Below are 20600 nucleotides of genomic sequence, written 5' to 3'. Positions count from 1 at the left end.
TTTTGGCATTTTGATCATTCAGGAAATGATTCGTTAGGTTGTTTTTAAACCACAAACTTATTCGCCATGACATTTGACATCTTGCAATTTAATTTATGAGCCACAAGGGTCAGAACACGTGAAGCAGTCCGCAGGCCGCCACTCGCTGGGACGCAGCCCGGAGCCAACCGACTGCGAGCCCCTGTTTTCATGTCTCAAGAGCTAGAAATGACATACACCATAATCCCCTCAAGTCGTCAATTCATTTCTGCTGATAACATACATAGATCTGCTCTTATACATTTTATTTGCCTTGTGTTTGGTGTAGTTTTTGCTTTCCAGCTTTTCGCCATCTAAGGACCTATGCAGCAATTCCTGTACTATTCTCGCCTTCAGAAAATATCACCATTAAAATACAAGTATTTTCCGAGATCGCCGCTATTAAGATTGTAGGAAAGCAGGAGCTATTGTATGAAGAATATGTTCTTTCTTTTTTAGAGACACAATAAGTTTGACTAATTTTTGAGTGAACTGAGCAACGAGAGAGACAGTGTGATTACTCTCCTGTGCTGTTAAAAAATGCCAGCACGTTGGAGGGGTGGCGCCATTCTAACTTTTATCTCAACAGATAAGGACCCAAAGTAGTCCTATAAACAAATCTAAATTAAAGATGTCACTGACAAAACTGTGAGTTTACAAAAAACAGAGAGCACGAGTTTCCTTATAAAATTTTGTAACACCCCCTTCAACCTTGCATCTGCCCTTGACTCTTTCGGGGGTGGGCAATCTGGAGCCCACAATCAAATAAGTTTGAGACTCCTGATGTATCACTTCATCTTACTCCAAAGAAAATGTATGTTCAAAAGAGTGAATAATAAAGATGACTAATATAAAGAGGTAATACTCCGGACATTTGTTTCTGCTTCTCCAAAAAAATATGATATAGAGGGACTAATAAACAGATGAGAAATTAGAGGTTGGATTGGTGATTATACTGTAAAACCTTTCAATTTCATGAATCTTGCGAATTGAAAATTCCCGACAATTAAGTGCACGCGACAATTTCGGTTCTAAAGAGTTTCAATACAGGTGTCTGGAACTCACAAAATTTTGTGGCCACGATTATGTCCTCTGTGGCCCATTCGCGAAAAATAAGGGCCGCGAAAAGAAAGGGTTATACCGTAATTTAGAGGGATCATTAAACGGACGTCACAATTATGTGTCCAGTGCTGCAAGTAATTACTGAATGCACGTCTTCCCCTTTTTTTCTCTCTCCTTTTCTTTATTTCTGGGGGTCTACGGCCCCATTTGGCATTTCTCCCATTCGACCTGCACCATGACTGACAGAACAGACTATCAATCACGAGTCATAATGCCCTTCCACCGCCACTTTTGCAACGGCACTGAATGCAATAGTAACATAAGATCATTTGTAGAAAAAAGATAATTGGCTGCAGAGACAGGGAAAGTTTTAGTCTCACTGTTTATTGTTTTGCAAGGCTAGCACGTTAAACAAAAACTGATACTGTAAACGACTTAATTTTCGCAAAGACCTAATGTTTGTGAATTTCGCGAATTGCCTACAATTCGCGAGAAATAAGTCCTGCAAACAATTCCGGTAAAATGTAAACACACGGGAGTCTATATTGAGATCCCACCGCGCCGCGAAAATTAGAACCCGCAAATTATTCCAAAACTTCAGCTTTTATCTAAATTACAAAATATTGAGCCTGCAAAAAATAAGTCATTTACAGTACCTATTCCATAGAGTACGCATTAATTGGACACCATATGAAAAACAAAAAAAGCTATTAAAGTTCCTTTAATATATCGTACAGAAACCAACATTGTTTTCTTCAACCTTTGTTGAATACAGGTAAAACTATAAAATCAAATTAGGTCATCTGCTCAGTGAATGCCAGAGGGGCCTATTCAGGAGGGCCATTTGGGTCCCTTGAATAAAGCTGCCTGGGCCCTCTCTCCTGTCTCAATGTGAGGGAAAGTGGGACTGGGTGACACAGCCGAAAACATTCAGGCATTAGACAGCCCCCCTGCACTCTTCACAATCCCATTTCGTGTTGGTCTTGACACTTGTCATACAATTATCATTGGATGTTGAGACATCGGAAATACCACATAATTAAAAACGGGAGAAAGAAAAATTAGTTGTCACTTTTAATATAAACTTCAGTTTTCAGACCATATACATAGATTCCTGCACCAATGCAAGCTTTATATATATATATATATATATATATATATATATATATATATATATATATATATTTCTTTTTTTCTCTTTTTTTAATGGTAACTTTATTTTTTTGTGAAAATGCAAAACAAATTAAATAAACTGAGCCATCCAGTGATGAGAGCACACATAAAAATGAAAATGCAGAAACCAAAACACAAGTCGAGAATGGCGGCATGAATGACACGCATGATTAGTATGCGAGAAGTGAGGTCAGATTACAAAGATGTATGATAGCGTCATTAATGGTTTCCCCTCTACCTGAATTAACCCAAGGTTGTCAACTTGTGCTACTTTGAATGCTAAAGTAATGCTAATATGTTGCACATACAGTCGCTCATTAGACCTCCAGGGAAGTTTTGTCTAATTGCGGTGGCATCAATACATTCAAAGATCCAGGTGTCTCTCTTTTTCGTTCTTTTGACTCTTCATTCTTTTGACTTTCAGGGTTTTCACCAATAATGTATTTCATATTGTTTGATTTCATTAACTATTAAAGGGATACTGAGCTGAAATTCAGATTTTGCAATATAAGGCTGCAGAAGTGTTGAACAGGATGCTACAAACTCCAAAACATCCCTCATTCATCGATACCTCGAACGTATAACCATACTTTTGAAAAAGAAGGCCGCAATCAAGCAAGGACTATGACGTCATGGTCCTCCTGGAACATTTAAGAATACAGGGAAGCGGCCTCGCTTCTCTCCTCCTCGCTTCGGTTCACCAGCTCAACGGGACATAGAGAGGAGGAGAGGGAATGAGAATTGTGACGTGACTTGTCGGCTGTATTTAATCGAGCACCTTTTTTTAAAAATATGGCGATCCATTAGAGACGGGCACGTAGCCAGGGGGGAGGCCCATGGGGCCCGGGACCCCCCCTCCCAAATTTTTTATTTTGCTGTGAAAGGCAGGACAGAATGTCGGTGATATAGAAACAGGGCCAGAGATAGATCGAATAAGTGATACCGTACCCCCCCATGCCACAACTGACAATAACAAAAGAAGGAATTCTGTCAAAACTGTTAGACCTCGACACAAAGAAAGCATGTGGTCCAGATAAGATACCGACTACTTTTTTCAGGAGGTATGCGGAATGGATTTCGTTTTATTTACATTGTTTATTTGTAAGTTCTTTACAGTCATCCCAGCTTCCCTCTAATTGGCGGTGTGCACGTGTTGTCCCGATCTTTAAAACGGGCGATAGACTGGCCATAGGCAACTACAGGCCAATTTCTTTAACAGCTGTAGCATGTAAAGTCATGGAGCATATAATAGCAAAACACATATTTCATCACCTTGAAACTAACAAGTTGCTTTATTCCGATCAGCATGGGTTCCGGTCTGGACTTTCGACAGTAATGCAACTGGTTGAGGTAACCCATGACATACCAGCCACACTTAATGATAAACAACAGGTTGATGTTATTTGTATAGACTTTTCTAAAGCCTTTGATCGCGTACCTCACAGGAAACTAATATTAAAGCTTAAAACAATTGAAATTCACTCAACGATTACCGGATGGATAGAGTCATATCTAACTAATAGAAGCCAGTATGTAGAAATTAACGGCCACGCCTCAAACCTTCTTCCAGTTTACTCGGGCGTGCCCCAAGGCTCTGTCTTGGGGCCATTGCTGTTCTTAATATATATGAATGACATAGTACATGACACTCCATCAGACATTCATATAAGGCTCTTCGCCGATGACTGTATTATTTACTCAGCTGTTAATTCAACCGATCGACAAACTTCACTAAATGAATATCTTAAACGAATTAAAGAATGGTGTGACAAATGGGATATGAAAATAAACTACACAAAGTCCGTGTATTGCCACATCACTAAGAAGCGAAGCGCTTTGCCATTTAAATACTGCATTGGAGACATAGAATTGAGTAATGTCGAGCACTTTAAGTACCTTGGTGTCACGTTTTCTAAAGACCTAACCTGGACCAAGCATATTGACACCGTCTGCACATCGGCATATAAAAAGCTTTGTTTTTTGAGACACAAGTTAAAACATACAACTAAAGAGATCAAAACGGTTGCTTATAAAACATACGTTAGGCCCATCTTGGAATATGGTAGTGTCGTCTGGGATCCTTATACAAAAAAAGACATTGATAGGCTAGAAAAGGTCCAGCGACAAGCTGCGCGTTTTATTCACTCTAACTACAGACAGACAGCATCCCCAACAGAAATGCTCAGAGTTAGTAATATAGAACCTCTGCACATAAGGCGAGAAGTCGCACGTCTGAAATTGCTTTATTTAATGATCAACGACAAACTAAATTTAAGCCCGAATAAATACGTTCTCCCATCCAGCTCAAAACGATCAAGTAGATTGAATCATACAAAAACATGTCAAACTTATAAAAGCCGAATAGATACCTTTAAACAGTCTTTCTTTGTAAAAACTATTGAGGCTTGAAATTCCTTGCCCAATGATGTTGTAAATTTGGAAACCGTGTCCTCCTTTGAAGATTCCATTGCAAAGCTGTTAACATAATGAGAGCTTAAAGTGATGTCCTTTAAGTGTGCAATTTGTAATAATTATGTGGGTCAATTTGTTCAATTTGTTTATTTGTTTAGAGGGCCAAGGTTGTGCATTGTTGTCATTGCTTGTTCTAACAGCAGTGTCTGCTACATTGACAATTTCTTATGCTTGCGTCTTTTTTTATGTGTCATCACAACGATGGATACTCTCCCTGTAATAGCCCTCAAGAGAGGGCTGACAGTATTTTCAAATAAATAAAAAATAAAATACAGCAATTTGTCATGGGCAAGCCCCCCCCCCGCCCCCCCGAACCAAAATCCTGGCTACGTGCCTGATTAGAGATATTGCTGTTGAGTGATGTCTTTTAGTTTAGAAGTATTCCGCCTATCCGTACAGCCTTGTTTTGTGAGTTCTAAATTTCGGTTCAGTATCCTTATAACGTATGACCGAAGCACAATAAAAATATTCGAACTATATATAAAGAATATGAAAAATAAATGCCCGTTTATACCTCAGTAGTGCAGTCGAAAATTCCATATTACGATCCTCACATTCTTTTTGGACTCTTCAAGTTTAGAAATCAGACGCAAGACACCCATCTTCAAATACAAAACATGAAAAAAAAAAAAAAAGACTATTGTTGATACTTAGGTTTCCTTCTTTTCTTGGGTTACCTGTAGAAAATGCTAATTAAATCAATCGAGCCAGAAGGAGGTGGACCAATGAACACTTTTATAGTGTCGTAAAGCCTCAGAAGCAGTAAAACAAGTTTAAAACAAATAAAAAGACCCCTGCAGTGACTACCCACTCGAGGCATCTAAAGTAACATGTCCCACCAATATCACAATCATGCAAGTTAACGAGTGGGACCAGAATTATTTATTCAGCCTCTCAACATTGGCTAGTTTTGTAGTCCCTTCACTCCACCACCATATCCATTTTGATTGTCTCCGAATATGCAGAAGTTGGTTGCCCCTCCAGTGACATCCGACCCTCTTCCATCCGGCAGAATCACCGGCAGAATCACGCAAGCCACAGGAGCCCAAACAAACAAAAACTTTGAGTTGCAGCAGCGTGTGAGGAGACCTCTTCAAGTGTTTGCCCAATTTGCAGGTTGCAACGTTTGTAAACAAACGTGCAAAGAGATTAAGGGACCCAGCTGGTCCTTGGGCCACTGTACTACTTCAAGGAGAATTTATATCTGGAAATGCTTTTATCATAAAATCCCCCAAAGGATGCTCACTGAAGATATTATTTATTCTAAGTTTACATTTAATGGTAAATTATGTCTGTCTTGCTGATGCATGTTTGTTATTTTAAAGGATGCCAAGTGGCAAGAACCAAAGTTAGGACAATGCCGAGTAAAATGGTTCTACAATCTCGAAGAAAATATTAATGCTTACCTAGATGAATTAATGCAGAGATGAGAAAACTGTCGATTTTAATTGTTTTGAAACCCTTAATATTGCATTTTGATTAGAAACTACCATCAAAACGTTGTTCTTATCTTTTATTAAAAAATTAAAAAAAAGATTACACCCAAAGATACGTAAACACTCGACATGCTAGCAGTTTTAACTACACTTTATAAGTGCCAACTATAACCTATTGGCATTCTGCACAACAACGTAATATGTTCCGAAAAGTGGTACGACCATGGTCAAGAAGAAATTTAAAATTATTATATTCCACCGATTTCGGTGGTCAAACGAAACTTCCGATTACTGAATCTTGTGCCGCCTGGGCACACATACTGGTTTCCCGATTGTCAAGTGATTCTTCTTTTCAGCTCACAACAACATCGGTGGTGCCGAGATACTTACCGAGCCAGACCCGCTTATTTCATTAGCACTTATCAGCCTGCAAGTTCGGTCGATTAGAACCAATTGTCGGAGGGGAAACACGGAGGCTCGAGTCACGGCCGATGTCAAACAAGCCACAAACACAAGCACAAATAAGAACTTGCTCACTCACTTGATTTACTGCACAGGGGATCGTTGGGCCTCACAAAATAGAACGAAATATGAAATCGATAAATAAGCAAGACAAGCGAAAACCAGTGAGGCTACTCCCACCACCCACAGCTGTCAAACGTTTAATCCCACGGACCATATGTAGAACCAAACAATTGTGTTTTGATCGAGGTGATCACATCTGTGGCTTCTTGGCGAGAGCTTGGCGGTACAGTCAACGACACACGCTTCGAGGATGGGATTTCACACGCGAAAAGTATCACGCGGGCGCCAACCCAACGATCCGAGTGCGTCGAACTGACATTTGGCAGCCCGTCCGTGGTTCCCGCAAATTCTACACTCACCGCAAACAGAACGAACTTAACGCTAATAAACCCTGTTTTGTATTCGCAGTATGTGTTTCTGCCGGATGACGCAGAGAGTGTACTGGGGTGCCGAGACGACAGTAATGGTAGTTGAAAATTGAATAGGAACTCCGGGTATTCGATCACGTACCTGAAAATTCGTCCGTAGCTCCGTGGCCGCGTTGCCTGTTTTCATGAATAACTATAGTATTGCACGGCGAAAAACGAATATATTACGTCTCCCACATATTTACCGCGTCATATACGCGATCGGCATTCAATTATATGTAGAAAAAAACACGGAAATGCCGCGCACACACATGCACAATCAGCCAAGACCACCGCGAAAAAACAACCTCAACGTATGCGCGGCATTGGCCGTTGACGCAAAATTAAGAAATTGAGAATGTGCGTCAGGGGGCGCTGGCAATTTAACAATATTAATAATATTCGTCACGAGGTAGATTTGTACGTTGTTTTCATAAAAATAAAGTATTTATAATTGCTTTAATACATTTTTTCATCTTAACCAAAATGTCCTCACATATATATTGTCGAAACAATTCGATATTTACATTTTTGTTTTATCACAAAGAGTAAAGCTATACGCACTCCGGAGTGCGCTTCGCGCGGAAATGGCTATACGCACTCCTCCGAGAGATCATGCCCACAGTGATCATGCCGCTCGGGCCACCCTTTTCGAACGGCGCGTGAATCACTGGGGCCTGCGGATAGGTTGAGGCTAATGGATGGGGAGCAATGGGCACGAAAGGTTTTCAGCTATTTATACATGAGGAGTGTAGACACAAAGTGGAGACAGCGCACTAGGAAATTAAGAGGAAAGTTTTTGGGCTATAGCGAAGATACGGAAGAGCAAGTCTCAGTTAAGAAGAAAGTTAAGGCCACAGAAAGAGATCGGTGGCTAGAGGGAATGCAGACAAAGACTGCTCTGGAAAGCTATAGATTAAACAAAAGAGTTATTGCCAAAGAAAGCATTTATGACAATTCTAGGGGAAGCTCATTGCTGTTTGAGGCAAGAACGGGTGTTCTGCGAACCAGAACATACAGAGTGAAGTACCAGGAAATTGATACAGTGTGCACTGCTTGTGGAGAGGAGGACGAGACGGCTGAGCACTTGATACTCTACTGTAAAGGGCTTCACCCTATGCCTACCGAAGACAACATAGATTTAATAAAGTCATTGGGTTTTAGAGACAGCGAAGGGAGAGTGGATTTCAAGACTGTAGAGATTACCAAGCAAAGATTAAGTGAATGGTGGCAGAAATCGAGAGAAAACTAGGTATTTTCTTATTCACTGATGGCAAGGGGGTTTCATAGCCTCACTTTCTTTGCTCGGCGGAGTGAATATAGATTACACATTTAAATATTCTAAGCTTAAATGGTAAAACAAAATGGCTAGGTGGCGCAAGCTACCGCCCGATCCAAAGGGCTCAGCCGTATTCATCCATCCATCCATCCATCCTGCGTTCACGCCGCTTCGCGGCGACAGTATCGGCTGCTAATTACAAAGCGTAACCAGTACACGCACGAGCGATTCGGAGGAGGAATAATGGCAAATCACGTGACCCAACGTCACCGGAAGTGACGTCACAAATATAACGTCACGTGACAAAAAAATTTTGTTTTGCTTGTTTTTGTTTGTTTTGTTTTCTGTGACGTCACGGTTTTTAGCGAGGAAACTTTTTGTTATTTTTACTTTGTTGACGTCGGGTGACCGCGTTTTCTGCGCTACAGACTGCGCTTTTCTGACTCCTTTGTTTGATATCGTGTCGTATCGTCGTATTTATGTAGTAATTAGGAACGGCAAGCCTACGTTGTTGCGTCCTTTACCTGAATATCGTGACCGAATCGAGTGTCGTCGATTTGAATCGTGTCTTGCGAACCATCGTCGAACAAAAGGTGAGTGATTTACGTTTTCCTGTGATGTGATTTCGATGTGTTCGGTCCACGCGTCCGAGCTGCTTCTTCGTTTCAAATACATTTGGCGCCGCTGCCTATTGTTTGAGCCTGTGCTCACGATGAAAACACGCATCGCAGAAAGCTGAAAGCCCGCCAAAAGAGCTCTAAAAACCGCATACTTCCGACCCCAGACCTGCCGGCAGACTTCCGAGATAAGCCTGATTAAATAAAAACGTTTGATCCGACGGAATAATGTGTTTAATATTACATCCCATGTCAACAAGGAACTGCGCTGTCTGTCTTCGCCCCTACAGGTTTTATTCTTCCGGGTTTTTCAAATCTTTACAAACCCGCGTCCGATCGTAATACCCCGATCACAACAAATAGTTGGTCGTGCTCCGATGGCTCCTAACATCAGCCGGCAAGGAAGTTACGTTTTTCGCTTCTATATTTTGACCCAAGTAACCCCATATTCTCAAACTATGTCATTCTATCACCACCTCCAGTTGCACATTCTGGCGCACTTGCAGCTTCGTGCACCCTTGCGAGGTTTCCTGCTATCGTACCCTGGATATCATGGCTTTCTCGCCGTACGCGAGAGCTCACGGAGGCGTGCTATACGCTCTGTATCATAAGTTGTGTGCAGCAAAGGCGCAGGCCCGAGCACATGACAATAAAAAGCGCCTTTTTTGCACGAGTACCCGCGCAAAAAGAACATTCTGCAGAGCTGCGCCCTCGCACCCGTGCGTTCGCTGCACACAACTTATGAGACAGTATAATAACCGAGCCGTTTTTGTTTCTTTTGCACATTACTGTGAAAGAAGTGTCATTGCTGTTTTCTTCTCAAAGAAAACTCGGAGACGTTAGACAAAAGCAAACAGATAGGAGACTGCACATTCACACGTTTTTCCCCCTTGTGCTACAGGTCATGGCTGGTCGCGGTTCATCAGCGTTTGTTTTGAAACTGATGGGTGCCACAAGGCATGAAAGAGGTGACTTGCAGCAGCAAGACACCGCAAGCCTTCGCAGCAACTGGCTAGCCAGTGCTGCTCTGTTCTGAACTGTACTGCGTGTCATGTGGAGGGTTTGTGCAAGCTCTCTGGGCGGCGACGCTAGCCACGGTAAGTGCATTCTATGCAGCTTTCTTTTAGGGATATATGTGGCTCGCAGGCCATGTCGTGCCAGCGAAATATCTGCCACCCGAGTGACAGCAGTGCTAGTGGCAAGGCTGCGCTGACAGTAATCAACACTGCACTGTGTTTTCATTCTATAACTAGTGACAAGGAACCAAATACTCCCGAGAGAGTCTCGGTTGTGCTTTGATGAACTCCAGCTCGCTTATGAACAGGTGGATGGCACAGATGGCTTTTCCTGATGGACTTGGTGTCCGTGTTAACAATGCAACCAGACTTTCTTTCAGTTTGTGATGTTTTTTCGTTGCGGGTGACTGGCATTGCAGTAGAAAAAGATGCAAAATAGTATAATGTTTGCATTCGTTACCTAAATTAATGGCAAGAACAACTGACCTACATTTCCGCCGACTGCATTTCTCTGAGGAATCGCCTGGACTAAAAAGCTCGCTACACTATGTCGTTCCCTCTTAGCCTGTACAACTCTGCGTCTTCCCTCGATTGTCTTATGTGGCTGCTTCTGTGTCTGCCTAGGCACACGGTTGAAATGGGAAAAGCTGTCTGCGTTGCACATAACCGCCATAAGAGCCAGCGTGGGCGTAGCTGGGGTAGCCCCCGCTATGGCTTCTCCAGCTCGACACAAGTAACATTCCTACCGCTGTCGTGTTAGCAGAAAACGGACCTGCTTAAAACGTACAGTGCACATAGTACACAATGGAGAGGTTGCTCGCCAATAATTTTCTTGGAAGTGTGAGTTGAGCCCCTTTGAGGCAGTTTGCTTCCGCACCGTGCACTATAATCTGCCCGAGAAAACAAGATGAATAACCAGTAGGATTTCTTTGTTCCAAGGCTTCTTGACGCAGAAAAAGACTAGGGAACCAGTATTGTTGCTTTTTACTACCCCGTGCGAGACTCAAACCCGACATGCAAGGAAGTGGAAAGGCCTCTTCCTTTCTGCTTTCTTGTGCCTTGGGTTTTAGCTGTGCTCACAATTCACAGCTCGCCTGCATGCCTACTCTTTTGTTCACTGTGTTACTGAAGTTTTCTGTCGTTGCTGTCCCAGATTGGCTTCGTGGATGCACAGAAATACTCAAGGCGCTTGATGTCTGTGGCTCATTTTTTTTTTTTCCGGTACCACGGCATGAAGGAGCTGGCCTCCCTCCCTTCCGTCAGCTGCAATATACTACAAGCACTGGGCTACAGCTGCAGCTAGCCCATGGGTACCGTTCTGCGTCCTGTACTGCATCTAGTTCGAAAGGCCATGTGAAAGGCAGGTGTGGTCTTTATGGGCTCTGTGAGTATGTGCATTTTCTGCAGCTTTTTCGGGGCAACTTCATATTAAGATTCAATACGGACTCGAGTGAGAGGGGGGCATTCTGAGAAAGCCAGCCTCTTTGTTAAATCATTGGGACTGCTATTATATCTATAGAGTTTATTTACACCTTACGTTATGTACTTTTTCATTTATTTTTATTTTACTAGTTACTTATACTTCAATCTGACACGACAGCCACCAAAAATGTTGACATATTGGCCTTTTTTTTTTCTGTCAGTTTGTTTGAAGAGCCAATGTTGGGGGCGGTCAATCATGTTATATTTCCCTCACGCACGTCCAGCCTATGTTTACGTAAAGCCCAATTGCCCCTTAGCAACAAAAATAATTTATGCGACAGACTACACGGCAGCATTGTGGACGAAAACAGGCCAGATTATATCTGCCATGTTTAAAAACTACATTCGGCGACAGGTTATGAATTCAGTGGCAAGAATGCACACCGCCTGCCAATCGCTGCCGTCAGTTGTCCTGACGTCATGTCTGCTAAGAAACTAGAATATATTTTTTTTAAATGGCAGGTTTTCGTTGCTGACGCCACGTAGCATGTCGGCACTCTAAGCACTTCTTCTGCTCTTGGCCTCTCCGGTTTTACCTTGCGAAGTCATGACGGTGTCTGCTTTTGTTTGCAGTATTTCCCGTGTGTCGACGTGAGAAGGCAGCGGTTGTATCGCCAAGGAAGTAGCAATCAATCTGCGCGCATTTGTTCCAGCGGCACAGCGTTTACAAACCGGACTTTGCCCTTCACCGAGGGGAAAGTCTACCGACTCGCCCTACAGTTGGTAAGAATTGTGCAGCCGTGAGCGCGTAAGTTGTCCGAATGCTTTCGTCTGTATACAGTGACAAAATGACTCGCTGAAATGCGAAGTACCATACAGTACCATGCCGTACATCAAACCATCGATCACTTGCTGCAGCAACTTTGCGTTTTAAGTCGTAATAATAAACTGTATTTTAAGGCTAAAATCATTATTTCAAACTGCTCAATTATTCGGAATTCTGCACGATCCCCATCGGGTCTGCAATATCGGTCGGTGGCTGTATAACCTTTAAACACAATGGTTACACACCACAGGTACCGGGGACCATGACATCAATGAGCTGGCTTTCACCTTGTCCAAGGCAGCAGCGGAACACTACGGGCGGGACCCTGGATCACTGCACCGTGGATGCCGTTCTGTACCCTGCACGGCACTGCGTGTGGCTTAAGTGGCCAAGCAGAGGGTCATTGCACGACTTTTATGAGGTGCCGCTAGCCATTGTAAGTATATTTTGGACACTCATGTCTGGTGATGTACTTTTGTGCTCTACCACAGAGCACATTTGGTGGCGGTTCAGTCTTGCCAATTACACCATTTTGAAACGGAACACATTTAGTGGTGGCTCGGTTTAGGTTTCCTGGATCGGTGATCTTGCAACAGTGCCTAGACTTGGCGTAAACCTTTTTGTACTTTATTGTCAAGGCTAGTGTAATTTCTGCAATGCCGTTGAAGCCACTTCTCCACGCAAACAAGATAAAAGACGAAGCCACATGCTCGTGCACAGTGTATGACTACATGTATGCATGGGCACTCGTGCCCATGCGTACCCACTCGCAACATGGAGCAAGTTTGTTTCGGCCGACACTCCTCGCGTTCATTTCGGCGTCGCCACTCCACACGTCCATGCACTCGCTGCACCTTGAGAATCAAGTGTGCACCAGAATGCACTCCCGTCATGCATCACTCAGGAGGGGAACAAGAGCAGACGACTGGGGTTTTTCCGCCATAAGGAACGAGAACCGAAAAAAAGGGGATTTTCTGCTAAGAAACTGCGTCCCACGGGCAACAAAATCGGATGCGAGCTGGGCTATTTATTCTGTGAAGCAAGCAATCGACAACCTGTGCTTCATTTTCAAGTTTTCTTTCAGTTTGTTGCCACACAGACTTTTTTATTTTATTTATTTATTTATCAATACTGCCGGCCCAATATAGGGCCAAGGCAGGAGTGGGGTGATACAGTGTCATACCTGCAAATTATAAACACAACAGTTCTAAACAAAAAGCAATCTTAGCACTGAAAAATATGTACGACTTAATCGAAAGAAGAAAATCAATCAATATTAACAGTAATACAGTAACCAAATGTATTGCTAGTAATAACAGTAACAGTACAGCAGTAATAACTAATAAAAAACAAAGACAGTAAAAATAATGTCATAACAGCAATAAATGCAATTTTAGCACTGAAAAATAATATCTACGGCTCTTCCGAAAGAAGAAAGTGAATCAATATCGATAACATCACCGGGAAGGCTGTTCCAAAAATCAATTGTATGCACAGAAAAAGATTGTTTATGGCTATTTATTCGAGCTTTAATAGGGGCTACGGTCTGTGAGTGATGCAAGCGATCCGAGTAAAAACTTTTTGTTTTTAAGTAAATCACGCTATCAATTTTTATACTATTCTTGAAAATCTGAAAGAACAGCTTTAAACATTGGCTCTCTCTTCTGTTTGACAGCGGGCTTATATTGGCTCTCCTTTTAAATTCGGTCACAGACATAGTTTGTCTGAAATCTGAAAAAACTATGTGCACAGCTAGCAATTGAATATCTTCGAGTTCTCTGACCGGAGAGCTCTGCCATGGGCTCCACACTCCAGACACATATTCTAACGCAGGTCTAATAATTGTCTTATAAGCAAGAATTTCAACGGAAGGGGGAGATTTACCCAGCGTTTTCCTCAGCTACCACAATTTGTTAGTTGCCCGCTTCTTAACATACTGTACATGCCTTTTCCACCCAAGGTCACAAGACAAAATCACTCCCAAATATTTGTAACTGTCTACTTCAGTCAATCCTATGCCAGCAACCTCATAGCTAAAATTTTAGATAGTTCTTTTTTTTTTTTGTAATATGCATGTACTGAGTTTTGTTAATATTAATCTTCTTGTTATTTTCATGACACCAAGACGCAACGTTAGCCAATGCGTCACTCACTTTTATCTGGTCTGTAAAGTTTATATTCATCTCGTCTCGTCTCGTGACATGAAGTCGCTCGTCTTCGGGTCTGTGCTGACGTCGTTGTCGCCGATTGCCAGTCAAGGGTTTTAGTGATGTCGGGATCATAGACTTAGGGTTGAATGACTTGGCTTAATATGCAGGTGTTATACACAAAAATTGCAGCATAGTTAGAGTTCGCTAGTTCTCAAAACTCGATGGCCTCTGCCGTTTAACTCTCTAAGTGACACCCCTGCACTTTATCCACTCGATTTTTCCGCATCGCTCTTGATGGGCCTTTTATCTCAACTCCTGCTGCATCGCTCTCGATGTGTCTCCTCTCAAGTCTCTCAGTCAACTCCCCCTTCTCAACTCTCCCACTCCCAACATAGCTACCCTCGTCTCTCTCTTTCACTCTCTCCCTCTAACATGCATTCTCGTCTCTGTGGTAGGGCTACAGATATCCCGACAAGCAAAGTAATAAATGAGTTCAGTTGGCGCTATCCAAAACAAAACGGCCCTCCACCGCTGACTCTGTAAACATTCCAATCTTAGACCCCTACAAGCGCATTTACAAGTCCTTAATATACCTCTCATGTTTACAATAGCCGATTCCCCGTACAACCTCGAAAGGTCGACAACATGGGATGGGACATGCCATCATTGGCATAATGCGGCACAATGTGCGTCAAGGACAGCTAAAATAATACAAAGTACCTTTGTAGGCAAAGAAGTTATATGCGGAGTTCTATATAAACAGGTGTAAGGTTATAATGTTCACGTTGATGCCTCCACTTGGGGCCCATCGACCCCGGGAGGGGGCATGCATGGTGTAGTAAAGATGCTCGAACCCCCGATGAAGGCAAAAGGTACAAAATTACACAACACGCCCCTTTAACCGAAATGATAACATATAAAAACAAGATTTGCGAGCCTCTGCTCACGAAATGCCCATTGTTTTCATTGCACAGTGCAACTCCTCCTGTAATACTGCTCTATAAAACTAAGCATCCGAAACAGACACGCACAAGTGAAATGCTCTAAATACAATAAACTTTTTTCTTTTATTTTTTCACATTCTCAACGTTCAGGTTTGTAAAAATAAAAGAAAAATCTTTGCGACTACATGTTCAGTGGAGAAGCAGATCGCAAGCCTTGGCAGGGCACTACATTCTGATCATAGTGCTCATAGATACGCGACAAGGCGTCCGCATTCGAATGCAAGCAACCCTGTTTGTAGTCTATCTTAATCTGGTAGGCCTGCAGCAACAGGCTCCAACTTTGTAGACGGTCATTGTCCTGCCTGCTGTTGTTTAGCCACCGGAGCGCGTTGTGGTCCGACTGGACTGTGACATTTTGTTCATGAACATACAGATGAAAATGTTTCATGGCCCACACAATTGCCAGACACTTCTCAATTGTTGCATACTTCTTCTCACGAAGAAGTAGCTTACGGCTGGCGTACGCAACGGGGTGCTTGACACCCTTGCTAGTTTGAGCTAGAATGGCCCCGATCGCCCTGTTGCTAGAGTCTACTTGGAGTATATAGGGTCGACTCGGGTCTGGGCTCCACAGCACTGGACTGCTGCATATTCTCTCCTTCAGTGCGCCGAATGCGCTCTCGCATGACGGCGTCCACACTACTTGCTTAGGTTCAGCCTTGTGTGGGAGGTCGGTCAGCGGTGCGGCCAGCTCCGCGAAGTTTTCAATGAAATTCCGGTAGAAGTTAACTAGTTCCAAGAAGGAACGGACTTCTGTCTTCGTGTAGGGCCTCTCGATCGCCTGGATGGCCTCAATCTTATCATGGTCAGGTTGTGCTTGCCAATTCCCAATCATGTGCCCCAGGTAGTGCACTTCCCGCCTCCCAAACTGGCACTTGTTTATTTTTTAGAGCCAGGCCTTCCTGATGCAACTTCTTTAGGATGGTGCACAAATGAAGCAGGTGTTGCTGAACACCTGCCACATGTTGCTGAACACCGCTATGTCATCTAAGTATGCCCGAGCGAAGTTTTGGTGCTCTTTCAGGAGGTCGTCCACCAACCTTTGGAATGTCGCCAGTGCTCCTTTCAGTTCGAACGGCATCACCGTAAATTCGTACAAGCCGGTGTCCGTACGGAATGCTATCTTAAAAAAAGCCTCCTCTGATAAACCGATTTGCCAGTAGCTTTGGGACATGTCAAGGGTGCCGATTATTTTGGCTCTCCCCACAGTCTCAATCATCTCAGGGAGTGAAGGCATGGGGTAGGCATCATCCTGTGTTGTCACGTTCAGCCTCCTGAAGTCGACACAGATCCTCATGCTGTTGTCTTTCTTCTTCACGCATATTATCGGGGATGCCCACGGACTTGTCCATGTTCGTATGATGCCCCATTTCCAGCATTTCCTTCAGTTGTTCCTCTACCCCCGCCTTGATACTGTACAGAACTCTGTACGCTTTCGACGCAATCGGGTCGGCGCTCTTTGGGATCTCGTGGTTCTACCTGGCCTATCGTCGAAGATATCACCGTACGACCGAACCAACTCGTCCAGTTCTTGAACCTCGTGAGCCTGAACTTCAGCATCCACATTCAGCCCTCCGCTTGACCCGTTCTCTCGGGTCCGTACATCAAAACACGCAATTTCGCCACCGATTTCGTCGGGTGCTTCCATTACAAAGGACATCCCCCGGGTAACGTTTTCGGTACGTTCAACATACTTCAGCACATTCACATGGTACCTCTCCTCCTTCTTGCGCTTGCCTCCGACATTGATTAAAGGGACCATGAAATGACCTTTTTACTTTTTCCCAGATAACTTTTACATTAAACCGTCAATGTTCACTGAATGCCGAACAGGCATCCGTTTTCGTTTCGGTTTATTAACTTCTACACAAAAAATTAATGAAATATTGACTTTTTCTTTCTCTCCAACTGACCGCAAAACAAGCCGTGACGTACGCTGTTTCCGGAACCGGAAGTTCTCTCGGCAGTAGGAGAATAAGAGCGTCAGCGGCGACGAGTTGGGGTACGCCGGTAGGTTTTACAGCGCTGATGTAACCGACGTATTTTCTGAATCGGCGCCTCTCATCGCCGCATCGCAGCTGAGTGAAATTCAATTAGATATGTTGCGCTACAGCGACAGCATGGGACTAGTCCCATACGCCGGTATGCCTGTTGGGAAGTGCAGCGAGTCTTCCGATGAAGACTCCAGAAGTCAACCCAACTGTCACTGTTGGTAAAAGGCGGCCAGTGTCAGTCGTTTGCAAAGCAACGTAGATGGAAACAAATTGCCGCGGCGTTTTTCGCGGCCTCGGAGGTGCAGGAGTGAGCTGACGTTAAAAAAGATACATTTGAACTACGAGTGTCAGCAAGAGCCACGTAAATACCTGTTCACACTCTGAGCGGACGCGCGCGTTTGATGGAAGTGCTGTATTCGCGCTGTGATGCGACACTCGGCAAAGAAAGGTTATAGCTCGACAGTGACGTGCAGTCTGTCAGAATAAAAATGGCACACCAATAGCAACATATCGTAACATACCGTGTACGTAACATATGGTGTTACGAAGGTAATCCATACGGCGTTTATTTCAGCTCTATATCACACAAAACAAGAAGACAGAATCGGCGAGAGTCCCTTTTCGACGAGTATTCGTCAACACTGCCTCGGAAAACAATGGGAAGAGATTGACCTCACCTCTTAATCTAAAATTGAGGTCAGCGATGAAACTATAATACGGGAAGGGTCCACAAGGGTAGCGCGGGCATATTCCATTCAGCACGCCAGACGGTCTTGCAACGAAGCAACGCTGCGCCGAGTCGGAGTGCCTGCTAGGCCTATATTTTGAGCAGCTCGCTTCGTCGGAGTCGCTTTTCTCGGGTGTTTGTGGATCCAGCGTTCCTGTTCGTCGTGGTCTGTTTTAAGTACTTTTTTTCTTGCTGCTTGAAGTCTGCACGTGCGAGAAGAACACATAGAAAAATAAACGTTCAGTCAGTCATAGTTTTGAGAGGAAGGAAATCCAAGGAAATAAACGTTCGTCGGTCGTTGCAGTCGTCGCGACCCAAGCTGCCCTACTGCCCACGCGCAGTAGTTGATTCGTTTACCACACGATAGATGGCGCTTGGCTCTCAGCATTATCAAATTTGGCAATTTTCGCCACACATCTCTAATTATGCTACAAAATGTGGATCTGAATATTATTTAACAAAACTTTTAGGAAACATTCGCCGGCTATTTATTGTTTACGATCGCGGTGCTGGTGAGGTAGGCTCTTACCCAATAGGCGACGTGGATTCGACTGACGCGCTCCGTTTCCGCGGATGCATCGTAGTGAAAGAAGGCGCAAAAGAGTCCAGTTTTCTTTTAAAAGTTCTATAGCAAATAATTTTTTTGGCTCCCTATTTTTGTGTTTCTTTTCACACCTTTTACGACGTGCGGTGGATGAAATTCGATTTTAAAATCATTTCATGGTCCCTTTAACAGACGGTCTCCGAATAAAATTCAAGCAGACGCTGCTGAGCACGACCGCTTTTATTTGATACGGGTATTGAAGAAGTCTTGACAAGATCATTAGAGGAAAACCGAGTGACTTGCGAGAGCCACTGGTTTCCCTCCCCTGAGAAGGTGTAAGCTGCAGACATTCCGGCCAGAGTCGTCTGGCTTCGAGCCTGCTCGTTCTGTATCATGTCGGGGAGAGTACACCACCCTTCTGGCCTACTCTCACACTTCCCTGCACATTTCCCGTTTTCAAGGGACCAGCCAGATCACACGGGACGGTCCCTCCTCCAAGTGGACGTCGCCCGGAGTCCTGAAGTGGACTCTAGGCGACGGGTAGGGTGCAAAGAGATCCTATGAATGCTATGCAATTTAGAACACCTTTGGGAAGTGCCAAAGAAAGTATTTTTTTGTGGATGTGGTGCTGTCTGTTGGATTTTTTGCTAGCCAGTGTTAAACTCCCAGAACTCTGTGCCGAAAAACTGAGGGAGAGGAGGAGACGAGAGTGCGGGGACGTCAGAACGCAGAGCTCTGATTGGAACGATTAGTGGGTAGACCTAAAGCTAGCTGCCTTTATCTGTTCTGCACATGCGGAACGACGGTGTCTGGCTTTTGCTTTTTGCATTCGAATGCGTTCGACGAGTGCAGTGGAGACAAAGATAGCTTCTGTCTCTGCTGCACTCGTCGAACACATTTGAAGATGGAACGCCGGCATCCAGCGTTTTGTTCTCTCATTCGAACACGTTAGAACGCGGAACGCTGGTGTCCAGCGTATGGCTTTCACATTCAAACGCCTTCGACGAGTGCAGTGGATACCAAGGCAGCTAGGTCTACCCTCTAATCATTCCAACCAGAGCTCTGTATTCTGACGTCCCCACATGCTCTCGTCTCCTCCTCTCCCTCAGTTTCTTGGTGTATACTCAAGTGCTCTGCATCATGTGCGGATTTTTTTTTTGTGGGGGGGGAGTCACGTCCCCCCCCCCTTGAGGTTAACTTCTTAATGAAAAATCGACATACTCCAGCTTTTCCTAGGAAGAAATTGTTAGTTTTTGGTTATTAGGTCAACAAAACACACCTGGGCAACATTTTGCCCGTGATATCATCTTGCAAACCGCCCCCCCTCCCACCGACCCCACTCCAACCAGCCTGACAAATTCGCCCCTGCTGTTCATTGCCTTGCATGTTTGGGTCAGATATTGTTGCTGTTGACCTGATGGACTCCCTTGTTCTCTTCATTCCTCATAGGTTTCAAACCGTCCTGAATCACGGACCGAGCCTTGCAAGACCTCACTCTTATGCCCTCTCCTTTCTGGTAGATCGGGTCTTGCCATCTTCCCCTCTCGTGGCTCCCTGTCTTAAATAAATAGTTTGTTTTTCTGATGACGGTGTATACCTCTTGCTTCACTTCACAAAAGGAGTGTGGTAAATCCATGCCACAGATCACTGTGAAACATGTGAGAAGGTAATTATTGCAAAGATGAAGCCCCGAAAAGTTTGATGGAAAGAAGATAGATATCCCTGTTTAATTTTTCTTGCCACCTTAACATGCTATGTCCGAAGTGTTTCAGCCTTTCGTAGCATTGGCTTTTGACCATTCACACTTTTAAGGAAAGGCTATCAGCAAGAAAAGTTCCCAAGTCTTTGTTCTGTTTGCATTCAATTACTGAGAAAAGGTTCTTGTGGAGCGCAGGTTCGTCTGCTTGTGGTTACGTCGAAATGCCGAG

The 20600-nt window shown here is 43.9% G+C and overlaps 1 protein-coding gene and 1 long non-coding RNA gene across 4 annotated transcripts in view; one reads left to right on the top strand and one right to left on the bottom strand.

Annotated features, from left to right (window-relative positions):
• The window catches only part of LOC8029922, a 46144-nt gene extending 38697 nt beyond the window's left edge, over window positions 1–7447 (bottom strand). The window contains exon 1 of one of the 2 annotated variants that reach the window (XM_029992855.4): window positions 7197–7447. The gene's annotated coding sequence lies outside the window, so the exon portion shown is untranslated. The remainder of the gene's footprint in view (window positions 1–7196) is intronic. The other variant, XM_002408281.5, reaches the window with a different exon arrangement.
• A 1318-nt stretch (window positions 7448–8765) lies between these two features.
• Window positions 8766–20256, top strand: LOC115318326. Of its 2 annotated transcripts, XR_005798827.1 has the most exons (5): window positions 8766–8965; window positions 9891–10086; window positions 11243–12210; window positions 12504–12689; window positions 20122–20256. It is a non-coding gene; the product is annotated as an uncharacterized LOC115318326 (long non-coding RNA). The 2 variants fall into 2 exon arrangements; XR_005798826.1 differs by having other exon boundaries at window positions 8780–8965; window positions 11243–12689.
• The last annotated feature ends 344 nt before the right edge of the window (window positions 20257–20600 follow it).

Source organism: Ixodes scapularis, unplaced genomic scaffold, assembly GCF_016920785.2.
Source record: "Ixodes scapularis isolate PalLabHiFi unplaced genomic scaffold, ASM1692078v2 PGA_scaffold3__209_contigs__length_174095766, whole genome shotgun sequence".
Taxonomy (NCBI): domain Eukaryota; kingdom Metazoa; phylum Arthropoda; class Arachnida; order Ixodida; family Ixodidae; genus Ixodes; species Ixodes scapularis.
This window is presented reverse-complemented; position numbering and strand designations above follow the sequence as displayed.